The sequence below is a fragment of the Ovis aries genome, chromosome 9 (assembly GCF_016772045.2).
Source record: "Ovis aries strain OAR_USU_Benz2616 breed Rambouillet chromosome 9, ARS-UI_Ramb_v3.0, whole genome shotgun sequence".
Classification (NCBI taxonomy): domain Eukaryota; kingdom Metazoa; phylum Chordata; class Mammalia; order Artiodactyla; family Bovidae; genus Ovis; species Ovis aries.
This window is the reverse complement of record NC_056062.1, coordinates 5,740,017-5,765,034: the sequence shown is the minus strand read 5'-3', so window position 1 is coordinate 5,765,034 and position 25,018 is coordinate 5,740,017. Positions and strand designations below refer to the sequence as shown.

General features: G+C 40.6%; 1 protein-coding gene across 4 annotated transcripts in view; it reads left to right on the top strand.

Moving 5' to 3' along the window:
- The window catches only part of ADGRB3 (adhesion G protein-coupled receptor B3), an 891,397-nt gene that overhangs the window by 174,592 nt on the left and 691,787 nt on the right, over positions 1 to 25,018 (top strand). The window lies entirely within an intron of this gene.

The following is a 25,018-nucleotide window of genomic DNA, read 5'->3' as shown; positions in this document are numbered from 1 at the left end:
GTGTAGAAGAATGAGTAAAAATTTACCAAATAGACAAAAAAAGACAAACATTCCAAAAAGGCTTTCCTTATTGTCATATTTGCTTTATTGTGGTGGTCAAGAACTGAGCCTGCACTGAATCTCTAAAGTATGCCTGTATTTCAGTTTATTTCTTAGTGACTGTGTGTAAATCTCCTTTAGGTTAGAGAAGATGAAGACGAAAGATGTGTATTCATTGTCAAAACTTAAAAAGCATTTATTCAAATAAAATATCTACACAGCACAAATGTCAATTTTTTGTTCCTATTCTGGTGGCAAGCCTTTGTTTATAAAACAAATTCACTTGATATACGGCATAATTAAACTTATAAAAGACATTTCAATCTACATTAACTACTCTAACACAGAGGTTCATAATACATTTGAAATATATTGATATGAATTTTGATCTAGTATAATCTCAGTTTATTGTTCTTGAAAGTATTAAATATTCAAAATTAAGTTCTAAATTTTATGAAAACAAATAACACATAACAGTATTTTTTTCTTGCCGTGTTTAGGAAATGAATTTCTGATAACAATGTTTGAAATAGATTTTATTAAAGCAATTTAAAAGTATAGCTGTCCATCAGGTAATAAGTAATTTCTAAACTCTATGTATTCTAAGTCTGGTTGGGGGAAGCTGAGAATTCACCCTTGAGAAAATGCCTTAAATTTTTAATGACTTCCTATTGAAATGAACTGAAGCTCATTCATTAAAAATATGGCATGGCATTTCTTTGTGCATTCAGTTATTTTGAATTACTCTGGCTGTCTTTATTGTGAACAGACAACTACTGTCTTTATCATCCTAATAGAATGAGAAAAGGAAATCTGCATATTTTGTTTTCTGCTGTTTTATACACAAACCTCAGTAATTGGATTCTGAGACCTCATTCTCGTTTTTATCCCAGGGCTCTTATTGATTCTTTGGCTAGTAAAACAGGCACTCTGGAAGGAATACATTAGGGGAACAGCAACACTCACTGTCTGATAAGTAGTTGCCAGAATCACTGATACTGTAACTTTGGTGTTGCATGTCTCTGTCCAGGTTCTAAGGTTGGGAGTCGGTAGACCCTCCTCTGATCATTCTTTGCCTTTCTGCCTCTCATTAGCATCTGCGATCTAGAATGTGTGCCAGGAAAAAACAAAAAACAAACAAACAAAAAAAAAACTAAAATTTTGATAGAACAATTGGCAAACTTTATATGTATATTTTTTTTTACTTGGTTCATAACTGCTAATACCACACCTAAAAGCAATCTAGATGGAATAAGCAATTTTTTTCTCTGTGAGAGAACCTGTTACTCAGATGGGCTGTTGGTAATTGACAAGGAAGACTCATGTTTTGCTTTTCCTGTTACTCAGACTTGCCCTCCTTGTTTTTCAAAAAGAATTTTGTTTTGGCCATTCTTCACCTTAGTTTCTCAGAATTAGTGAGCATGTTTTTGAAGATTATTCTAATGAAAATTCAGAAGACATTGGTTTATTTCTGTGACACTGAACACATCAAGTTTATGTAAATAGCTCAGAATTTTTAAAAATATGCAAAGAAATTTCTCCTCTATAAAATAAAAGAATAAATTCAAGTTTGCAAAATGCCATAATAACCTTGTGTAGGCTATAATTCAAATAGTTTAAATTAGGGTTGAAGATGTTGAAAGGAACATGTGTAATATGAAAGTATTAATTTTACCATAAGAGTGAGTGAGGCAGTGAAGTTGACAGGCTGAATTCTAAGAATCAAGTAACATAGACTGCCAACAGCTTTTTAAAAAAGGCCCTCAAAGGGAGCTATTAATTCATTTCTGGTTGGTGAATATATGATATATATGAATATCAGTATTTAATTAAAATAGTTTTGAATTATAAATAATCCTATCTTCATAAAATTATAGAACATCTTTAGAAAAGGAGTAAAATTTATTCAAACCATTTTGAAACTATAATGTAACGTTATTCTTTGGGTCTCATTTTATTATAACTAGAAAAGTACTTACCAAATATCACCAAACTGTTAGTTGCTAATAAGAGAAAACTGAGTTCAGAGAAGTTGAGATGAGACATAAGCCTACTGCTGGAGCCTGCATGCCGTGATCCCTGAGGATGGGTGTGGGGAGGGGGCCTCGCGGGGAGCTGGGTCTTTCCTGGAGGCAGAGACGCCTAGCTTCATATCCTTGACTCATTGCTTTTACACTGGGGACTTCATTCAGCAAACATTTTTGCATGACTTCCTTATTCGGCACTGAAAAGCTAATTGCCCCTGTTGGAGGTCATCTTACCATTGCTATGCATTTAGAGAGGTGATCCTCGTGGTGCGGCTGGAACAGCACATTTCTTTCTCTTAGTCTCTTAGTCCACGGATGCCGAGTGAAAGCTCATTTACATTGATCAAGTGAAGAACGCGGCCATGAGCAGATTGTAATGAATTATCTTAAATATTTAACGTATACTTTTGCTATGTAAACTTTTACATTAATTATCGAACTGTTTCAGTTTCCACATGTCAAATTTTGGTGACTTCAAAAACAGAATAAGCAGAGTGTGGGAAATGTTTTTCCTTAAGGGATTGAAATGTGAGCAGTCATAAAAATCATATAACCAAGGTCTGCGTATGATTTGATTGAATTCACCATTTATTGAACATCTATAACATGCTAAGACCATGCTGAGTATTGACGGATATATAAGTAAGACATGTGACTATGCTCATATGTAGATTACATTCTAAACATTTATTTAAATCATTGGAATTAATGATTTAAATAAATGATTCATTTAAAAGGTTTAACTCAAAAATGGTCCATATAAAAGTCCGTATAATCAAAACTATGGTTTTTCCAGTGGTCATGTATGGATGTGAGAGTTGGACCATAAAGAAGGCTGACTGCTGAAGAATTGATAACTTTTGAACTGTGGTGTTGGAGAAGACTCCTGATAGTCCCTTGGACTGCAAGGAGATCCAACCAGTTCATCCATCGTAAAGGAAATCAACCCTGAATATGCCTTGGAAGGACGATGGTGAAGCTGAAGCTCCAATACTTTGGCCACCTGATGCAAAGAGCCATCTCATTGGAAAAGATCCTGATGCTGGGGAAAATAGGAGGCAGGAGGAGAAAGGGATGACAGAGAATGAGATGGTTGGATGGCATCACTGATTCAATGGACATGAGTTTGAGCAGGCTTCGGGAGATGGTGAAGGACAGGGAATCCTGGCGTGTTGCAGCCCATGAGGTTGCAAAGAGTCAGACATAACTGAGTGACTGAACAACAACTCAAAAAATAAAGAGATTTGTCATACGTTTAAAGAGATTTAAATACAGCAGCTATTGTATTTTAATGGCTCATGTGATAATAGCCATGTGCATCCATTCGTCCAGAAAGTATTGAGTGCCTACATTGAGTCCAAGTTATGAGAATACACCAGTGAATAAAACAAAGTACAGGGACCTTACATTCTAAAAAGGAGAGACAGATAAGGAGTAAGTAAACAGATTATTCATATCATGTAGTTTCCAGTGCCATGGAGAGAAATTTAATAGCAAAAGGAGATGGAGATGGTGTGCTCTTGGTGTGCTTGGCTCTATAACACATGTAGGGAAAGGGTCTCCAAGCCTCTCAGCATCTGACTGACAGGCAAAGGGAAGGTTGAAGCACAGAAAAAAGTAAATGGAACTTGAAAGAGAAGAGGTTGTTTCGCAGGCACCGTGGATCAGATTGCCTGGGATCCTGAGTGCTTGGGAATGGAATGCAGCCCTTCCGAGGGCCTGGAAAGTCTCTAACAGCTCTGCTTATGCTTGCTTCTATTTATAAGTGGAGGGTTCCTGTGAAGAGAGCTCTATCAAGAAATGGAAAATGTTCCACTTTGCTTTGTGGGAAAAATTAGAGTTGTGAAAGCCCACTGAGGTGGATCAGTTAGAAGGGTGTAGTGACTCCCCAGCAGTTGAGTAGTAAGGCCATCATGGAGGGAGCTGAGAGTCTCGCAGCTGGATGTGTGCACAAGGGCACCAGAAGTGCTTCTGAGGTTTTGAACCTGAACACAGGAAGGGGTTGTGTAACCATCAAGGGACTTTTGGAAAGCGGACACTGGAGCAGGTTTCTGGAAACGTGACAGATAATTTTCAGTGCAGACTTTTGAGGTAATGCTATGGCTCTTAATTTGAGGTACCCAGGAATCCCACGCAATTATGGGCTGGATTTTGTGAAAAAGTGTGGAATTCAGGATGCAAATTTGGAATTGAAGATGCTTAGCATAAAAAGAAATAGCTGGGACATGTGATTAAAAAAAAAAAGAACAAAAGTGCCAGTAATGAATTACCATACAAGTAATCAATTCTGAGAGAAGCTATTCTGTCAGTTACTCTTAATGGGAAAAGTCAAGACATTTAAAATAGTAGAATAAAACTAAGGCAGCTCAGGATAGTGTGGGCAAAGATAGCCCTATGCTGCTGCTGCTGCTAAGTCTCTTCAGTTGTGTCCAATTCTGTGCGACCCCGTAGACGGCAGCCCACCAGGCTCCCCCGTCCCTGGGATTCTCCAGGCAAGAACACTGGAGTGGGTTGCCATTTCCTTCTCCAGTACATGAAACTGAAAAGTGAAACTGAAGTCGCCCAGTCGTGTCCGACTCTGTGCGACCCCATAGACTGTAGCCCACCAGGCTCCTCCATCCATGGGATTTTCCAGGCAAGAGTACTGGAGTGGGGTGTCATTGCCTTCTCCGAAGATAGCCCTATATTAGTTGGTAATTGTAATTACAGGTAAGACATAAGTAGCTATTCATAGCTTATTAAAATTTGCATAAATCGTCTAATTCTTTCCACAATAGCAAGCTGTGGGTTCAATATGACTTCTCATTTAACTGAGAAGGAAATTGAGGTTTGAAGAAACGGACCAATTTTCCCAAAGTTTCCCAGTTCATATGTGGTGGAGTTAGGACTTGTCCTCACACAGTTGATGTCATCCTAAACACTGCCAACTTCCTGAATTAGAACATAACAGCTAAACCAATACCAACCTGTCCAGTTCACAAACCTTGATAGCAGCCAATATTAGTGCATAGTGAGGTAGCTTATTTCATTCACTCAATAAGCATTTGTTGAATATCCATGCATTGGGCAGTGTACTAACTCTAGAGGTTTGAAAGCGTGTACAATAGAAATTAATCCTTTCCTGGTCTGCTTGGTGTTCAGTGAAATGTTCGGAGGAGTAAACAGGCAGTTATAAGGACTGTGTGGTCAGTTCTTTCCTGGAAAGTCCATAGTGCTTGTGAGAACTCATGAGTAACCTGGAGCCCAGATTCGGAGAGTCAGGAAGATTTCTCATGGAAGGCGATATTGTTATAGAGCCAAATGTGGGTCCACTCTCCTGTGCACAATAAAGCCAGTCTACTGACACTGGGTTGTAGTGAAGACAGTGTGGCATTTATTGCAGGCACCCAGCCAGGAGAACAGACAGCTTGTGTTCCAAACACCTGGATTCCCAGTTGGGCTTCCAGGAAGCATTTTAAAGGCCACGTGAGGGAAAGGGTTGCAGGATATATATGATCTGCTCATGCCTAGCTGATGGTTGGTTGATGGTGTGGTAACAGAGTGGGGTCCCAGGGGTTAACATCATCAGTCCACAGGCTCTAACAAGTACAGGGGCTACATGCTCATGGTCAAAAAATTAAGTTCTTCTGTTTGGTGGGGGTCTTTGCATTTGTAAAACTACTCCTAAGTGTGCACCAGACACTTTTATCTGTTTACTTGATAGAGGAGCTAAAGCAGGGGTTATGGGGGAGGAGTCTGTCCTGGGAAGGCTCTGTGGAGTCCTGCTGGGTTAGACAGTCTCTAACCAGTGTCTTGGACAGCTGCGACCAGAAGTGTGATGTGACGAGTTGGGTTTATTAAAGAAGCAGCAAGACATAAAGATGGGAAGTCTGAGAGGGCTTAGGAACCTAAAGGGTTGGATGGTGAGCTGTCCACATGTGAACTCAAAGAGAACGGAAGACAAAGTGGTGCCTTGACACCTAAACTTCAGGTGAATTTGTAAAACTGTATGTCATGAATTCTCTCTAAAGAGACCTGAATGGTGCCTAATACATTTCAGGTTTCTTTTCCTTTTTGTTTGTAAAGCGTATTGTTAAATTTTCCCTTTTCTGGAAAATGACCTTGTATGAAATAAGGTATTCCTGAATAAGTGAGGTGTCCCTGTGATACCTTGTATTGTCATCTGCTAAGTCATAGGTCGTAAAAGAACAGAAGAAGGGTAGGGAACAGGATGAGAGTTGGATTCAGAATTCTAATGGTCTGTCTCTGTGTATTTTAATGCCTTTTTTCGGCAGACCAACGTTGAATCTTCTGCTTTATCCCATTTCCTTTTTCTTGCTGGGTGAGGAGGCTGTAAAATCACTGAAGTTTTGATTAAACTTCCTTGGTGTCAGTATTCTCAGGATTTCTTCCTGGAATAGGTGAATTTAGCTGTAACAACCTCAGATGGAATTAATTTCCCCCAATTTTGCTTTTGTAGTTATTTTGTAGCAGGTTTTCAGATGCTTTTAATTACAGGAAAAGGATTATGGAGACAGGATATGCAGGGGAATGTAGCCTTTTTATGTTGATTGCTATTTTCTTTTCCAATGATTATTCTGTTCAGAAAAAGGTCATGCTTCCAGGACACAATTTTTTCTCAGAAATGTTTCTGAAGATGTGAAATAAAATAGGCATCCTGGGAATGTATCCCAATTGGCTCCCCAAATATGTTGTTTTGAAACATTTTTCACCCACGTGAAAGTTACGACAGCAACATTTTATCAACAAGTGTATTTATCATAGCAGTAAACACATTTCTAGCAGAAACCTGTTCAGGATTTAGCAAATATATTCCGGCCCCTAAGCAAAATCCTGCTCTATAAATATGCCCTCATCTTGTAAGGTTTTGGGAAGAGGAGTTCTGGAAAGGAGCATATTTTTTTTTGTAGGCAAGAGATATTTCAGTTTTTTAAGAGAGTAATTGGGTAGGAGACAGGGAGGTCTAGCGGGTGGGAAAGAAAGGCTTATGACTAACACAGCCTTGCCTGTAAAGCGGGAATAAGAACCTTTCTTATGAGGATTAAATGAGATAAATCCCACAAACCCTTATCCATGCCTCTCACAAGCTAATTGCTCAGGGGGAAGAAAAAATTGTGTGTGTGTGTGTGTGTGTGTGTGTGTGTGTGTGTGTGTGTTTCCTTCCTTCATCCATTTAAGATCCAGCCTGCATTTTCTAGTGGCTCCTGACGTGGGATGGGGGAGCGGGTTGAAGGAAGAGCGATAGGACCCAAAAAGAGTGAGGACCAGTGGGGTGTTCGTGCTTTTCTGCATGTGTGTGACCCGAGGGGACACTACCCCGTTCCTGGGGCACAGAGTGAGGCCGACCCTGCACCGTGGAGACGGCCACGGGGTGTGCTGGGGCGTGCTGGCCGACAGCGCCTGCTTTGAGGAAGCAGCCGTGAGCGTAAGGCCGGGCCTGCGGTCTGCTGCGCACGTGTCCTCCGGAGGGCGGCAGGAAGCCCCTGAACCTCATCCTCATCCTCTGCCCGAGATTAAACGATTTACTCTGTATAAAGTACTCAGAACAGTTGCTGCCATGAAGTGGGAACCATTTCAAATAAAATAACAGCCACTGATCAAAGCTTCTCCCTGATGTCATCCATGATGGCAAAGATAGCAAGGCTCCTTTCTGTGCATCTCCTTGCTTTTTATCCACCTGGTCGCGGATTTCTCTCCTTGAGACACCGCTAACTATGACCTAAACTTGGGGAGCTGCCTCTTCTGTTAACCTTAGTTCGTTTTGAACTAAGGCACCCTGGCTGCCAAAATAATTTTTTTTCTTCTTTCTTTTCCTTAAAAGAAACATTTAGCTAATTTATTATGAAAACATTTTATTCATATTACATTTATTTAATAATAGATTTAGTTTAGTTTTTTTTTTTTTTAGTGGTGTGATAAATAAGAATTTGGAAATAAGGGTGGGACTGTGTTGTCACTCCTGCATGACTGAGGCTCCCTTACATGCTTTAGTACATGGTGAGCACAGGTTCAGTTAGGAGCCAAATGTTGGGCCAAACACAGACTCTGTTACCTTGATAGCTTCTGCTTATCACACTACCTGCACTTATTGGCCATTTCACTGCTAATAGTCCCTCAATTTTAATTGGATACAAAAAATAAGGAGGCGAGGGACAACGAAATGCCACTTTATTCCTGGCCGTAAAATCTAATAAGAGCCTTAGTGCAAAATGTCCTGGTATAAACAAAAAATGCTTTGCAAAATTAAGTCAGTGCTGCTCTTCTTAACCCTCTACTACAAGTAACTCAGAAGGGGTTAAATGTAATCATTTTTGAAAGTAGGCTATAGTTTCACCTGCCTGGAGTGGCTGACAAATAGATGACAGATGGGAACGCAAGCCGTGGATGGAGTGGTTGACCTTTCTGGCTTCCTTTAAGCCCTTGATTCCAGAATTTGAATGCATAGATTCACATGCATTTATTCAGAAATATGTGCACCCAGACTACTTTCTGCTAAATGCAGACTCCCACTCTTAAACACTGGAGAGAGAAGGAAGCCTGTTAACTGACATTTGCAATTTCAGGATGGCACCGTGTGGGAGAAGGAACTGCCAATCATTTCTGCCAACATCACTCTGGAGGGGAGTCTAAAGGAAGCTAGCTTGGTCCAATTAAAAGAAGCAGTCATGAGTAATGGAAAATAAACAAATCTAAGGAAAATGATACTGCCGATTATAATGGCTCCTCACAATGAAAGGCTGGAGTCTGTTGGGTAGCACTTTTGTTTCTAAAGTTATTCATCGACTTTGATTTTATTGAGGATTTTTATAGGAAATAATAAAAAATAAATCATTAAGCTTCATTTCATAACTAAGTAAAACTCACAGTAGTGGAAAAATTAAAAGCTCTCTACAGAGCCTTAATTAGGTCAATTTTCTACAGGGCCTTTGGGTTAGGAAAAATACATAAAATGTTACATTATGACCCATTTAGCTCCTTGATTATAGATAATCTTTCAAAACAGCCTAGCGGACCTACATTTTCTTTTGTTAAGATTGAATCTTTAGTATGTGAAATTTGTTTTTGTGATATGATGTAATTCAATTGCCGTAAACGTAGGCTTTGATAAGCTCCATTTTTATGCCCTTCTGTATGTGCAGGGCAAATTAAACCATGTACTATAATGGTGCACAAAAGTGTGTGTTGTCTCCAAAAACATAGTGGTAGAGTACTTTTATCATTGCTCATAGAATTTGTGTTAATTAGCTTTAGTTCACTTGTGCAATGATGCAGATAACAAGTATCTGTAGAAATTAACATTTTGGTTGTTAATAACCTAAACAGAGAAATATGCTTGACTCAAAGTTCTGGGGAAAATGTAAAAATACTTATTTTTCCAAACAATTTCTCTCTCTAAATATCTCTACACTTGGATCCTACAAGATAAATATATATTAGGAAACGAAAGTACAAACTTATATTACCTACCACTGATAAACAGAATAAATAAATAATCCATGATAAGAGGCATAAGATCAAGGGAAAAGTATCTCTGGACATGTGAAAAATGGTGGCAAATGGCTGCAAGAAAGAAACACAAGCTTCTTTAATACTGGAAAGCTGCTGGTAGGACCGAAAGGAATAGGGAACAATTAAATAATCTCTTTGGGAAGTAAGAAAATGACTAAAGATAAGCATGATATGTTAGCACCGATCCACAGAAAAGATTTTGAGCCATCTGTCACAGGGGTTTACAGCTGACTTCAAGCTAAGAGTAGATGAAGATCCAGAATATTCATGCATAGAAATGGATAATAGTTTGCTTCAAAAATACCCAATTGGAATCTGAGGCGAAATGTTGATTTAGGTGATATCCACAGTATCCTGAAAAACGCTATCTTGATGAACAGGGTAATGCCAGACCACCTGTCAGTTAGCTTAAAGCATCATGAAAGCAGTGCACCCAGAGAGCCTCGGGTCCGGTGCCATGTTCAGTTTCTGCAGGCAGAAGGCTGCAAGTGTGAGCCTGCCCATTCTTATCCGTGGAGCTGGCCCTTTAGCCCGTCATGGACATCACATCAGGCATTCTGAAGTAGATGCTATTTCATTAGCATCACTTACTGCCAGAGAGTGACACGGTCTTGGAGCAGAGCCAGGCTACTGGCACAAGAGATGCGTTCGATTCTGGACTGGATTCCCCAGGAATGGATGAGAACTGTCTTGTGTGGTCCTTGGTAAAGGTTGCTGTGAGAGACAGATGGAAAGGTTTCATTCACCCTGTGGCTGGGTAAAACTAGATTTTTTTAAAGAATCCCTTTAATCACCATGGAAAGAGAATTCCTTGCTGCTTACTCATACGTGTGCTGGCGTTTTAACCTAGCGCTATGCAATATGTCGTCATAACACTTTCCAAATGAAAAAGTTGAAGCAGTTTGCAGCTATGAAGCAGAGGTATATTTAGGATATTAACCATATCCAGATAGTGACTATAACTGCATACTTGAACATATTCTATCTTTTGTGGGTTTTGTTTTCAACTCTATGTCATGTACCAGAACTTTAGGTTAGTCATCAAAATATTTTTAAGTCGGGGAATTCACATGGTTTGCTTTTGTATTTTTACAGAACACTTGTGATGAGTTTGTACAAAACACGTACACTTCATTTTGTACTGAACCAACCTGTATACTTGTCGGTATTTCCCATCACAGAAAATACCAGAATCGCATACTTCTGTATCCAAAATACAACCACCACCACCACCACCCCCACCACCCCCTTTTCCCTGATGCGGGACTGCCATCTGGTGGAACACAGAAGGCACTTCTGATTTGGACTTCATCAAAACTGTGTGATCACGATTGCTCAGGTTTCCAAAGAAACAAAGAAAGAACGTGAAGTCACTCAGTGGTGTCTGACTTGTTGTGACCCTGTGGACTGTAAACTACCAGGCTCCTCCATCCATGGGATTTCCCAGTCAAGAGTACTGGAATGGGTTGCCATTTCCTTCTCCAGGGCATCTTCCCGACCCAGGGATCGAACCCTGGTCTCCTGCATTGCAGGCAGACGCTTTACCATCTGAACCACCATGCAAGTCTTAAGGACTGGCATAAAAAATGGGAGCCTTCCAATGTAGATAAGCCTACAGTGAAGAAAGGAGACAGTGGTACAGCTGAGAGCAGCTGTAACTGTCTCTGAGGGCCTCAGTGATTATGGTGGGGGCGTGGGGACAGGTGAGAAGAGATCACATGCTCAACTTTACTGTCAGGATTTTTAAAAATTTACTATATTGATCCACACACAGTGGATGTGTATACACATTATATATGTGTTTGTGTGTTAGACAAGGCAAAGGCAATCCCAGTGGAAGCAAAGTGTGCTTAAAGCTAGATAGAGCAAAGTTACCTTCCCCCTTTTCCCTTCCCACAAACATGCAATCCCCCCCACCCCCGGTCACAAGGCACACTCCCTGGAATCCCCTCATTGGCCATGTGATGCTGCCTGAGCAGTAGGGGGTCTCTGAAGCCACGGAGGGTTCCCTTCTTGGTGTGCATCCCACTGACTCTCAGGGATAATGTGGACGTTGCACAAGAATTGCCCTGATACATGGTGGAGGGCTAGGTGACGGAATCCTCGACGGCATGCGGCGCACCTGATCTTACACTAAAATCAGCATCGCTCATCAGGGCGGAGTAAGCGGAGTCAGGGCCCAGGTATTTCTGAATCATAGGTCTACCTCCGATTGCCGAGTTTTCAGGAAGCAAAAGGCATCTTGTGTGCCAAGAGCTGTACCAAATACATCTGAGCTAATCACAGATACTAAACATAGAGTACTTGAGATAAGAACTCCCAGCCAGAGGGCAGCAAGGATGCTGGATGTGGTGAACTCTCTGCAACTCTGTATCCGAGGAAGGGTATGAGAGGGAAACTGCTGGCTTCTCACTCTCCCTGCTTCTTGCCCAAGCTGTGCTGTGTGGGAAAGTAACATTTTGGAAGGAGATAAAGCCCCAGGACAGACACTTTCATATCCTATAGAGCAGTTTTCCTGAAGACTATGGTGGTTTCTTTGAAAGTAATGTCTTTGAGGTTGAAGGGTTTCATTGTACAAAGAAAAGGTTTCTGTAGCTTTTTCATCTGGAGGAAAGTCAGGACGGTTATAAGAAATCACATCACCATGTTCCCCATTGGAGCCGGACTCCAGGCATCCTTCCGAGTGACTGCGGGCATCTCTGGACCCAGGGCAGACCCTCCCTAAGAGTCTGTCCCCAAACATTCACATGTTTTCTTTTCCTATTCCTCAAACAAACTTTCCGTATGAACCAAGAGGTAAATGTCAGTGGGAAATGGTCAGAGCCTCACATGTGACTGATAGGTTTGTGGTCTGTTTGACATTTTGAAAAGTGAGTTAGGGTATTTGGTGACTAGTCGTCCTTGGTTGTTCCTGGGGGAAGTGAGTAAACTTCAAACACAGGAGTTTAAATTTCTTGAACCCCATGGCCAACTGAAGGATGGTTCATTAAAGAAGGTAGGACGTCTCCCGAATGATAAAAGAGCTAAGAAGGAAAATGTGACAAGGTACCACACTTAATGACTTGACGGTATGTGCTTGTGGAGTGATTCAGAAAATGCATAAGTAGCTTGGTTGTGTAGCAGAGTAAGAACTGTATTTCTGATTTCATCCAGATAGTCCTTTTAAGGCTGCAAACTTTGCACTTCAGATTTTAATGGATTTTTTCTTGTGTGATACATTCTCCTTGGCATACAAAGAACCTTAAAAAAAAAAACCTTTTTATTTTGAATTAAATAGTTTTGGTTTTAAAAGAAGCTTTAAAAATAGTACAGAGTTCCAAGCTCCTTTAGTGATGACATACAATCAGAATATGTTACAAAAACAAGGACAGTGACATTGGTACACTACCATTAACTACAGACTTCATTTAGATTTCAGACGTATGCAGTTTGAAAAACATTATTTAGCATGTCTTAATGATTGTTTTTTAAATTATTTTACTGTGTTTCAGATAGCTGCTTAAACTAATATATCCTGGTTCAGAATTCAAAACTTTGCTTGAAAATTGGACTTCCTAAGCAAATCTTTCCTATCTGCATTTATGTTTTGCCTTTGTTTTTGTGTTGTTCTCAAATAAGCAGATACTGTAACCTGACATTGCCTGAATTCTTGTGGAGTTTAATGAGATTGCTCATCTGCAAAATTAAGACTTGGAGCAAATCTCTAAGGTGGCTGTCTTCCAAATAATTCCTTGTCTTCCGCAAAACCATGATTTTCACTGTTTCTATCAGTGTCTTCTGACTTATGAGCTCATAGGAGTTCTGCTATGCCAAACGCAGTTATCTCTTGGACTTCATCCTCCCCTTTATTCAACTGTGCAAATTACAAGCATGATGTCATTGGAAGCCATCAGTATCATTTGGAACATTGCCGCTATAGATCAGTGAAACTAAGCTTTTCCTTTGCAACTGAAAATATTAAGAGCAAAATGTTACATTTGTGCAACGATTGATAGTTTCAAAATACTTTCATGGGCAGCATTTTCCTGGATCCTACACAAGGACCTTGTGAAATAGGCTGAGTAAATGTTTTATTATTTCCACTTAAGCTTTGTGGGCCCCTGAGATTAAATATCAGATCCATTCAGGGAAAAAAAAAAAAACTGGGTTCAGCTAGGAAGACATATATGTGCCAGATAAATCAATAGAGGAAATTTAATATGGAGCATTTAAAATAGGATGGCTAAAACTAGATGGGAGAGCAACAAGAACAACGAGGGGAAAGTGAAGCAAACAGGTTGGCAGGCACCAGACACTGTCTGCCTTCCCTGCAGTGGTAAAAAGCCGAGATGGGGTGGCTGGTCCCAGGAAGCAGAGGTACTTTGTTAGACCATTGTCTTCCACCAGCCAAGACTGCTGCTGTGCTCAGTCATTCCATTGTGTCCAAATCTTTGCAGATCCTATGGACTGTAGCCCACTTAGCTCCTCTGTTCATGGAATTTTTCAGGCAAGAATACTGGAGTAGGTTGCCATTTCCTACCCCAGGGGATCTTCCCAACCCAGGGACTGAACCTGTAACTCCTGCCATTGGCAGGGGGATTCTTTCCCACTGCACCACCCAGGAAGCTCAAGCTTAGCCAGAGCCTAAAGGCTGGTGAGGAAGGGAAATGGAGTTTCACACCCACACGGGTTCTAAGTGGAAGAAAGGAAGTGTGGGGAGCTGATCTCAGAGCAAATGGGCCAAATAGTGTTGGGCAGGTGTACTCATTCGTAAACAGAAACACCACGCGTTGGCATGTTGCTCAGCTCGAAGGTCAGCAGTGAAGTGCACATTATCTCTGCAGGGAAGAAATGGTTCTGTTTTGTAAGGGAGGGGGCATCATATAAACAATGACTATCCTTATCTCTGCTGCCAACTTGTATTTACTATCCAGTTGTATTTACTACCCACTGAGTACCACTTATGTGCCAGGAACAATAATTAACTATTGAAATGCAGTTCTTCATTTAACCCTTTGGATTGTGCTTATTATTCCCATTTTACAGATGATAAGACTGAGGTTTCCAGAGGTCAGATGCATTCCTGAGGGTCACAACACTGCATAGCTGAGATTCTGACCCAAACCTTCTGAACCTAAAATCCATGCTCCTTGGCCTACGCTACATTGCCTCCTTAAGTATGATAAAGTCAATTTATAGGATTTTGTCTATGTTCAAGGTATAGGGTAGGTGCCAAAGAATAAGTGACCAGTTTGTCCCAGGGGGCAGAGGAGACTTCAGAGGAGTCAGTGCACTCAAGTTGAACTTGGAGGGTTTCTCCAGGGGGACTAAGAGGCAGGGGCAGTCAAGAGGGATGTCAGCCTCTGGCCCACTTTGCTTTAGATCTCCCCTGCCTGCAGTTAGGTGGCTGTTATGACATGTTCATATAATGCTTAGTCATTGTTCTGGCACTGGGTGAATGTCAGAGGAAATCCTGGAAAGACAGACTTGAGCCTAAGTGTTACGCTGGTCAAGTAGAAATGCCACCAGCTCCGTCTGACCACTGACCAGTCATTCCTCTCAATCACTGGCAATAGATGTCCTTGATAAGGTGTTGGTGATATTTGAATAGGCTTCTGCTAAGTGCTTGGTTGGGCTCTTTATTAACTTTGTTCAAAATTGAATTATCCCTCATTATTCTTTTATAATTGTGCCATGTATTTATTTAAAGAAATTAAATTTCCATATAATTCCTCCAATTTTTCTGGGTATTGATTTCCTTTTATATCTACATACACATTTATTACTTCTCAGTAATGGACTTTGTGATGGATTTAATTTTTTTTCCTTTGGCAATTGTCTACATCTCAGAAATGTCACTTGTCAAGGATATCAATTTCTTCAGCAAATAGAAAGCTATTGAATACTTTTATATGTGCTTTAAACTTAGCTTCACCTGGTTTCCATTATGTTGCAAGGTGCTTTAGAGGTACAAATGCATTTCTGGCCTGCTCACTACCGCATGAGAAAAATGGTTTTCCCAGCTTCTTTGATTTACTTCCTTGTAGGCACTCATTTGAGTTATGCATCATCTGTGTTATAATGTAGGCAGCTTCATATCAGCAAAGCAGAGAGAATTCTTAGTATTGAAATAGTGCATGTCCTTTTTTTGTTTTGTTTTTTTTTTTTCTTCACAGAGTTTAATAGTGTCCATTTTATTTATTTGAATGTCAAAGTTCTCTAGATATTAATAGCTGGCACATCTTGTGATTAAAGTTGTTTCGGTGAGCAGAGAATGGAAGTAGCTGGATTTAATTATGGTCAATAACCACAGTTGGGAGGAATGCAAGACATCCTGATTCTCTTATACCTTCATCAGCACTATTTATTTAGTGTAATAATTCAGTATTAATGAGCTTATATTGGAATTGACTTGGCTCAGATGGTAAAGAATCTGCCTGCAATGCCAAGGACCAGGGTTCAGTTCCTGGGTCTGGAAGATCTCCTACAGAAGGGGATGGCTACCCCCTCCAGTATTCTTGCCTGGAGAAGTCCATGGACAGAGGAGCCACAGTCCATGGCATTGCAAAGAGTGGGACATGTCTGAGCAACTAAGTCTTTCACTTTCACTTTTCAGGCCTGATTAAAAGGGGGGGGGGGGGACTTGGATCCTTAAATGACAACTTATATCTCTACTGTCTAAGTTTCCTTGGTAATAGCTTCATCAAACGTTCAATAGGCCTTTCTTAAAGGAAAGAGTTAAAATTGTCAGTGTCATGATTCTAAAATGAACTTTCATTTCTGTCTTTTCCACACTGTATTCATATGCATATATATTCACAGTGATTCATAACTGTGCAGGTAACAATTAGAAAGTGTTGATTTAAAAAGAGTGAAAAATCTGTGTACAAATTATAAATATATGCAATATGAGTATGATGAATATGTACAATATAAAATATAAAGAAAGCTAGTTGATGCTTTTTATTCCTTTTGTCATTCCTTTGTTTGCTGTTGTTTCTATGGAAATTGAGTATTTAGGAGAATTTAATTTCCTACTGGGAAAGACTGAATGCCGTATAGTATAGACAGATTCTCTGAGTTAGAAGATGAGCTGGCTGACTTTAAATGAGGAAACTGTGCCTCATTTTCCATATAAGCAAGAGTGTGATCACATTTATGACCTAAAATGGTTTTTTGAAGGTAAATATATATATATATATATATATATTTATATTTAAAAAATGTGAGACTTTGATGTGAACAAAAAATGTGAACAAAATATTCACGTTACATTTTGGATTTTTTTTTTTTGTACAGTTTAAACCACGTCAATTAGAAGTCACTTAAATGTGACAATACAAGCCAAGGGTATTATAATAATGTTTGTTAGCAAATCCAAATTATGGTTTGGAAAGCCAGAAAGACAAGTTCTAGGAATGAAAATCCTAGAGTCCAAAGTCTGAAAAGTATTGACAAAAGGGCTGGAAAAGTGGTCCACTGGAGCAGGGCCAGCATAACCTGTAGCTTGGCCAGAGAAAGAACTTGTGTTAAGAAAGAATTTGGTCTCTAGGTCCATCAGGTCCCTGGAAATACTGTCATACAGAGTGAAGTAAATCAGAGAGAGAAAAGTAAATGGCGTATATTAATGTGTATGTGTGAAATCTAGAAGAATGGTATAGGTGATCCCATTTACAAAGCAGAAAAAAGGCCATGCATATGGACCCCAAAGAGGGGAGGGGATGGCGTGAGCTGGGAGAGTGGGGCTGATACATATACACTGCTGTTGCTAACTCGCTTCAGTCGTGTCCGACTCTGTGTGACCCCATAGACGGCAGCCCATCAGGCTCCACCATCCCTGGGATTCTCCAGGCAAGAACACTGGAGTGGGTGGGTTGCCATTTCCTTCTCCAGTGCATGAAAGTGAAAAGTCAAAGTATACACTGCTGCTGCTGCTGCTGCTGCTAAGTCGCTTCAGTCATGTCCGACTCTGTGCAGCCCCATAGACGGCAGCCCACCAGGCTCCTCCGTCCCTGGGATTCTCCAGGCAAGAACACTGGAGTGGGCTGCCATTTCCTTCTCCAATGCAGGAAAGTGAAAAGTGAAAGTGAAGTCGCTCAGTCGTATCAGACTCTTAGCGACTCCATGGACTGCAGCCCACCAGGCTCCTCCGTCCATGGGATTTTCCAGGCAGGAGGACTGGAGTGGGGTGCCATCGCCTTCTCCAGAAATATATGCTACTCGGTATAAAATAGAAAACTGATAAGGACCTGCTGTAGAGCATGGGGGACTCTACTCAATGCTCTGTGGTGACTTAGATGGGAAGAAAATCTAAAAAAAGAAGGCATATATGTACACATATAGCTGATTCACTTTACTGTACCTTAGAAACTAACACAACCTTGGCTCAGACAGTAAAGCAACTATGCTCCAATTTAAAAAAAAAGAGAGAATTTGGTAGAAAGATGAACTTTATTTTCCTACTTTATCACCTCTAGACTCTAGAGTCTTGAGTAAAAGTGTTATATGGAATATTCTGGAGTTTGAGTAAACATGATTTTACTGAAAAAAATTTTTTAAGGTAAGCATATTTGTGAGAACCAGTGACTTTGTTACATACTCTATAATAACACCTTGGCTATTGGTGTTTTTTTATTAATTTATTTTAATTAGAGGCTAATTACTTTACAGTATTGTGTTGGTTTTTGCCATACATTGACATGAGTCAGCCATGGGTGTACATGTGTTCCCCATCCTGAACCCCTCTCCCACCTCCCTCCCCATCCCATCCCTCTGGGTCATCCCAGAGCACCAGCCCTGAGCACCCTGTCTCATGCATCGAACCTGGACTGGTGATCTATTTCACGTATGGTAATATACTGTTTCAGTGCTGCTCTCCCAAATCATCCCACCCTCTCCCTCTCCCACAGAGTCCAAAAGACTATTCTATACACCTGTGTCTCTTTTGCTGTCTCGTATGTAGCGTTATCGTTACCATCTTTATAAATTCCATATACATGTGTTAATATACTGTCTTGGTGTTTTTCTTTCTGACATACTTCACTCTGTATAACAGGCCCCAGTTTCATCCACCTCATTAGAACGGATTCAAATGCATTTTTTTTAATAGCTAAGTAATAGTCCGTTGTGTATATGTACCACAGCTTTCTTATCCATTCATCTGCTGATGGACATCTAGGTTGCTTCCATGTCCTGGCTATTGTAAACAGTGCTGCGATGAACACTGGGGTACATGTGTCTCTTTCAGTTCTGGTTTCCTCGGTGTGTATGCCCAGCAGTGGGATTGCTGGGTCATATCGCAGTTCTATTTCCAGTTTTTTAAGGAATTTCCACACTGTTCTCCATAGTGGCTGTACTAGTTTGCATTCCCACCAACAGTGTAAGAGGGTTCCCTCTTCTCCGCACCCTCTCCAGCATTTAATGTTTGTAGACTTTTCGATGGCAGCCATTCTAACAGGCGTGAGATGGTACCTCACTGTGGTTTTGATTTGGATCTCTCTGATAATGAGTGATGCTGAGCATGTTTTCATGTGCTTGTTAGCCATCTGTATGTCTTCTTTGGAGAAATGTGCTAATTGGCTGTGACTGTCTGTCCCCTTCTCCTCCTCTCTTCCTGAGAAGAGAGTGGACTTTGGCTTCCCTCGTGGTCCTTAAAGTGGCCAGTGTGGCCCCTGTCCTGAGAGCTAGGATGCCTGGGATTGCTTTGGGGCTCTCAGTGCTAAGTTACAGTAAGTGCCTAGTCTCTTGTTTAGTGGTATAGAACCTGAGTAACCCTTGGTTTTCTTTCTCTGTGAGCTACACAGTGACGCTGTCCATAGTTCTGAAGCCCTCCACCCTCCCATATGAATTCTCCCATGTCTGTGTCTGTGATGTCCTGGCGGCTTGGCTTCGTTTGCTCTGCACAATCAACATTTCCTCTCCCTGTTTAAACCCCCTCAGCACAAGCCGTTAACTGTAAATGTGTCTCAAGTTGAGCAGAAACAATGACACTTACATTCCGATGACACGTATTCTATTAACAATAAATGGCTCTTCTCTATGCCCCCACGCCTCCCCCTTGTGATAGCTGGGATGTATCCCAGGTGGAGCATCTCTGCTCCCTGTTCAGCTATATGCCTCCTTGTTATTTAGGAGCTAAATGGGCCCCGTGAAGCTGCAAGACCGGGATGAGGGAAGAAGGAGGAGATGCCATCATGTAGTCTGTTGTGGGGCGCCGTTGGCGCTTACCCTGGTTGGTGGCTGCAGCCCTGCTCCGGGTACCCTTTTCCCTACCTTATTAAGAAGAGTGCTTATCACCCAGACAGAGTGCTCACATTCAGAGAGCTGAGCAAAGGGCTGGACTCCCCGCTTCCTGACAGCGTCACCACCAACAGGCCGAGGAGACCCAGGAAAGAAACCCTCAGCCAATGTAGTCATTTACCTCCAGGGAATGTGTTTATTCCTGGTCATTTTAGATAGTGACTGCTCTTCTTTTGTTTATTTTTCCGCCTCATTTTTCGTGATCAAGCATTTTAAATTATTTCTGGTAAATTTTTCCATGGAAAAAAATTGGCTTTATGATTCAATTCAGTTTGGGATCCTTGATAAACCTAAAAGAAGATCTCACGGGCACATAGCTGTGATAGAACAGAGGGAGGTGGTTGGAGCCTGCCTAGTGGGTCTTCCAAGCTCTTACTGCCCCTGCTGCTGGCATCCTAGCCCCATAGGAGGTTAGGGTTTTGATCTTTAAAATTTGCTGTCTGTTGTTATAATTCTAGCAACCCACAGATCACACATCATGTCTACATTCAGTGTTTTGCCAAGTCAGATTAGTCTGTATCTTTTGTATTCTCTCTGTGTGTGTGTGTGTCTATTTTTATGCACTACAATTGACCCCTGAACAACATGGGTTTGGACTACATAGGTCCACTTATAAGTGGATTTTTTTTTTTTAATAGCAAAGACGGCACTGCAACACAGGGTTGATTGAGTGCTGGGATGTGTAACCGTGGATACGGAGGAACCATGTATACAGAGGGCTGACTATATTTATACTTGGATTTTTAGCTACATGAAAGATGAGCATCACTAACCCCAGTGTTGTTCAAGGGTCAACTGTATTTATAACCATAGGTTGTTCCTTTATCTCCACAGTCCAGTGTGAATTGCTTTCTTAGCTCAATGCATGAATTTATTCTTAGGACAGTCATAATTTTCTTCAAGGTTATACTCTGTCCTTTAAAATTTAATTGGATACAAATACCACCCTTTTACCTAACAGTTTGTATTAGTTACAATCTCACTTATCATTGAAAACAGTCTTTTATGTTTTAAATCTGGAAACTGTTTGCAGTTAGTGTGTTATTTACTAGCTTTGCATCCAGGACAGAGTGAAGTTTTCCCCTGCTGCTTTCTCAAGATGTGTGTAAACCTGTGTCATTAGGACTCTTTGTTAAACAATCACAGTATGGGAATTGTATGTGAGAAGCAGTATTTCAGCTCAAATGTCCTGTATTTTACTTTATACAGTATAACCAATCCAACATTGGAGGGCCTCCATGGTAAAAATTGCTTATGTATATTAGCAGATTTTATGTATCATTTAAATTTGGAAATGATTCAAAGCTCTAGCCAGAGTGAATAGATGAATCAAAGTATAATCCCTTAAGGGAGAGCTATGTGATATTAACTCGTGTTTTGATACTGTGTGTGTATTTATAGTAACATATAAACATAGATCAATGAAAAATAAGAATTATCAAAGCTGTAGAGTCATTCTGAAATGCAAGCATTTATGTTTTACTCTTCTGCAGAATGAGATGCTACCTGGGAAAGAAATTGATGCTGTGGTAATAGCTCCAGCACATTGAGCTCAGGGCACATACCGCTTTATATGCTCATCTATTTAATATTCACAACAACCCTATAAAGCGAGTACTGTTGTTATTCCCGCTTTGCATATGAGGTGAGCCCTAAAGAAATTAAGTATTTCACCGAAGATAACGGCAGTCAGCACATCTACCACCCAGTTGTCTATTTTAGTGGCTTTATCTCCCTTGGTAGTTTTGAAGGCAGTGAGAGTTACAGTGAAGAACTATATGCCTGTTAGGAACACAGTTCAGGAAGACCCTGAATCAGGGATTGGACACCTTGTCCGATAGATGGCCCTCCCCAAGAGGTCTGTGTGCAGGAAGGATCACAGGGGTTTTGGAGACCCATCACTTAAATCCAGCTTGAGTGAGTCCTATATTTGAGTGTTAACTCTGCTCAGATAATTTAAACATTTAATACCAGGCATTGTTGGAATCCTTAGATGGCAGAATATTATATATCTCCCTTCAATTTCCATATATCAACAAGAACATTCTCAATTGATTTCCTGAGGAAGGTTATAAACTTTTCATAAAGTTTATGGAAAATATCATAAACTGTATTACTCTTGACCGTCATTATTTTTGCCAGCTTTGTAATTATGTAAAATATTGACTAAAGCCAAAAGTACCCAGGTGGAGCCAAGTGGCCAGGCCTTTCAGTAGCATTTCCATGCACGTGACAGTGAACATGTGTGTGGCATTGAGAACCGCGGTCCCCAGACCATCAGGTGAGCTCAGGGATGCTCCCTGTTGCCTGGGCTTTCACGCACGTGCCCTGGGCACTCAGCACTTCAGCAGTCTTAAGACTTGCATCTGGTGTGGTGTGACCTACAACATCTTAAGACTTGTAACTGGTCCATGGCATTTTGAAAAAAGAGAGGTAAAAATAGGAAGTTAAAATCTTCTTTTATAAACTAAAGGCAAATGAAATAGTCCTGAAGGAAAAAATATATGTATCTTGAAATAAAACACAGTATAGAAAGGCACAGAATGCTAAGATAAATGAAATAGATTCTTTTAAAATATAGATCAATAAGACATTCAAAAAGCTAGAGGATGCTCTGAGAAATAGGAGCAGTTATATATTTCTTAAAATAATCAGATGCAAGTATACAGTGATAGAAATGCAAATCTTAAGGTGCTCTTAGCTAGCTAGAGGTTAAATCAATGTTTTTCTTCAAATCAAAACATCAGAATTTTTCCTCAGTCAATTTTAATTTTTAAAGGTTGAATATTTATGGGGAATCTAAAAACTGTAATTGCCGTAAGTCCTTGGGAAAAGGTTAAGCTAAGGAATAAGTAAACAGAAAATGCTTGTGAGTGAGCTTGAAGGTGTCCAAGAACACCTTGAATTAATATGCAAACCGTCTGAAGAGAAAGTCTGTCTCTTTCTTTAGATTTCAAATAGAGTCCAAAAACTCTTAATAATTATTGCTTAAGAACAGTATTTTTTTCCCCTTTTTACCTGGCTGTGAACTAGACTGGCTTGACGTCTTCATACTCACTGTGTGTTGATGGTTTTATATAAAGTTGTAATCATGGGCTCCTAGAATTTCAGGTTCCATTTTTGTGAATCACTTCTCTTTTGCTGCCAAGTGAAAATAAGCCTATGCTTAAGAATCATGCTTGTGAAAGGAGAAAAAAGCTTTTGAGCCAGGTAGATTTGTGTTCGAAGTTCCCCCTGCTACTTGGTTAGATTTCACAAGTTTTTGAATTTCATCATTCCTGACTTGTAATAATGATGATTATGTAGCATAATAAAAACCAGAGACCATCACTTCATTGATAAAGGTCTGTCTAGTCGAAGCTATGGTTTTTCCAGTAGTTGTGTATGGATGTAAGAGTTGGACCATAAATAAGGCTGAGCACCGAAGAATTGATAATTTCAAATTGTGGTGCTGGAGAAGACTCTTGAGATTGGATTGCAAGGAGATCAAACCAGTCAATCCTAAAGGAAATCAACCCTGAATATTCATTGAAAGGAATGTTGCTGAAACGGAAGCTCCAATACTTCGGCCACCTCATGTGGAGAGCTGACTCATTGCAAAGACCCTGATGCTGGGAAAGATTGAGAGCAAGAGGAGAAGAGGGCAGCTGAGGATAAGATGGTTGGATGGCATCACTGATTCAGTGGACATGAGTTTGAGCAAATTTTGGGAGACAGTGGAGGACCGAGGAGCTTAGTGTCCTCCATACAGTCCATGGGGTTGCAAAGAGTTGGACAAAACGTAGTGACTGAACAATAACAAATGTAACATAGATTTTATATATATATATGTGTGTGTGTGTGTGTGTGTGTGTGTGTGTGTGTGTGTATGTATATGTATATGTATTCCCAGGTGGCACAGTGGTAAAGAATCCACCTGCCAGTGCAGGAGATGCAAGAGACACAGGTTTGATCCTTGGGTGGAGAAGATCCTCTGGAATAGGAAATGGTAACCCACTCCAGTATTCTTGCCTGGGAGATTCCATGGACAGAGGAACCTAACAGCCTGCAGTTGAGGGCGTTGCAAAAAGTCAGACATGACTGAACAACTGAGTGCGCGTACGCATACGCACAAACACGTGCATTTCTTCAGTCACCGAATTGTGTCTGACTCTTCATGGCCCCATAGACTGCAGCACGCTAGGCTTCCCTGTCCCTCACCATCTCCCAGAGTTTGCCCAAGTTCATGTCCACTGCATTGGAATATATATATATATATACACACACATACATATATATGTACACACACATACACACACACACGCACACATATATGATACCATTCGGCATCCAGACAGAACTTTTAGTCCAAGATATTCCATATTCCATTCTGTGTTTTACCATTTATCAGAATATGCTTTCTTTATACTCTATTGACTGGAATCTGCAGAAATATCATTTGCCTCCAGTGTTGTTGTTGCTGAAGCACTGCGTTCACAGATTGCAAGTCTAAACCCTCTTCTGCCTGACAGCTCCTCCACTCTTTCCTACTATTCTGGGGTACCAGTGTTCCCATTTTCTTTGCTCTTCTTTCAAGGTGTCTAGATTTGTCCAGTGTCTTTAGTCACTTTGCCACCAGTCTTTCCAAGTGATTTCTGGGAATGTCCTGTTTTCTCCAAAAGCCTAGCTTAAGCACTTTCTGAATGTGGATCTTCTGGGAATATGCTGGGCCCGTCTTGGAGGTTCACTCCATCCGTCTCTGCTTTCTTGGTGACAGTCCTACTATTATGGCCCGGATTCAGAGAAGCGTGAAATGAAATGTTTGCGGCTATATCTTCTGATACAGTCAGTCCAGGTAATACCTTTGCCCATTTATAAGAACTTAGGCATAGTTCATTTTGGAAATAAACTAAAGTAGAATGAGTTTGCCAGACCACAGGCTGCAGTTTCTTCGGTAGCCTCTGTGAAGAAAATTATTACAGGAGAACGAAACATACGCATCTTATGTACGCTTGTGTCTCTGCTGTACATTCTCCTTTGTAAACTAAGAGAAAGGAATCTCACAGGTGAGAAGAGCTACTTAACAATATTTTCAGAGACAGGAAGAGTATTTGTTTCCCTGATTTTCAAGGGTTTTTAGGGGCTATATTCTATACCAAGAATGTCCACCTGTCCTCATCTGAAGG